Below are 1,413 nucleotides of genomic sequence, written 5' to 3' on the forward strand. Positions count from 1 at the left end.
AATTCCAATGATAAAACCAACGTTCTATGAACCAAGGAGATCAATCATAACATTTCTGTCATGGTAGCCATATTTCATTCCAATATGGCTGACACATTAACATGTATGTATCAACTCAATGTAATTTAAAAACCTAGTAAACAATATTCTAACACTAAAACCTCACAAATTCTATAACTACAAATTTCATAGGAGGTCTACAGCACTGAAAACATAACTCAGGCTAACCTACTTGTTTGAGTTATGTTGAATAAAACAACACAATTTTTTAAAATTTCAGAATGCACGTAAGTCAGATATTATTAATAAATAATTGAATGGCAAAGAAACAAACCGATGTTTGGCTCAAGGCAAAAAGAAAATGCAATAGCATAATCCAGTGGTAATATAAGAGTAGTGTAATGGTATACATAACATTAATACAATGGGTAACTGCAGTTTTAGTTCTCTTCATCACTTGAATCCATTTCTCAATCTGTTTATGAATCCTTGTAGTTATTATACAGATTGAAACATACTGTCATACAGCACTTGCAGCTAGAACTGCATGACATATTAACGTGCTTGCACAAGCATGCTGGTCCCTGGCATTCCATCTTGCACTTTTACCTTGTTATTCTTGGAAGTGGTAATGGTTCAAGCATGTTTATGACAGGAACTTAACCATCATTTCATCTTGCCAACTACACTAGTCAGGTGATGGCAGTGGTGAATTACGTTCAAGCACACTTCATCAAATTAGACGTTGATGCACAAGGGAATTGTATATAAGCAGAAATTTATCCAGAGCTTTTCCTTGATGGAATAATTTCACCGTAACATCCAAAACAGCCATCAAAGATGTTGACGGCTGATACAGCAACACAACAAACTTTTCTACACAACATACAAATTCTTATCAACATCAGGCCTACTCCCTAGACCTGCCAATAGATGTGGGAGTTTAATGAACTGTTTCCAGTTGTCTTCGTGTGACCACTGAACTGGCTGGTGGTGTCACAACCAGTGACACTGTGGAATCCAATTAGAGATGTGTGGATTGGCTCAGGCAATTCTTACATACTTTCATGAACTGGAATAATCTTATTGGGTTGCTTCTCTTTATCCAAACTTTAGGCACAAGATTATGCCACAGAAGAAGGACCAATATGTCTGTGTCATCACAGGAGAATACTAGAGAGGAGTATCCCTGACTCACTGTACGTTTGCCATGTAAAAGCATTCTTGTGTCCACCTCTTCTTGTTGTGAATGTAGTTGCAAAATATCACATGAGCTGGAGTGCTCTGCTTTTCGGTCAGCAAAACCATCAACAGCGAGCACTTGTTTACTTCAAAAACATTGGTGTGATTACTTAGGAAGTTCCTCACTTAAGAAAATTAACTATGCTTTCTTTGTTTCCTGGTAAGGTTACA

The 1,413-nt window shown here is 36.9% G+C and overlaps 2 long non-coding RNA genes across 3 annotated transcripts in view; one reads left to right on the forward strand and one right to left on the reverse strand.

Annotated features, from left to right (window-relative positions):
• LOC109290749 overlaps window positions 1-1,413 on the reverse strand; it is a 101,887-nt gene that overhangs the window by 83,044 nt on the left and 17,430 nt on the right. The window lies entirely within an intron of this gene.
• The window catches only part of LOC109290748, a 6,580-nt gene continuing 5,975 nt past the window's right edge, over window positions 809-1,413 (forward strand). Inside the window, exon 1 of the long non-coding RNA XR_002095672.1 lies at window positions 809-1,407. This is a non-coding gene — a long non-coding RNA (uncharacterized LOC109290748). The remainder of the gene's footprint in view (window positions 1,408-1,413) is intronic.

Source organism: Gavialis gangeticus, unplaced genomic scaffold (genome assembly GCF_001723915.1).
Source record: "Gavialis gangeticus isolate Ggan-Ray unplaced genomic scaffold, GavGan_comp1, whole genome shotgun sequence".
In the NCBI taxonomy this organism is placed as follows: domain Eukaryota; kingdom Metazoa; phylum Chordata; order Crocodylia; family Gavialidae; genus Gavialis; species Gavialis gangeticus.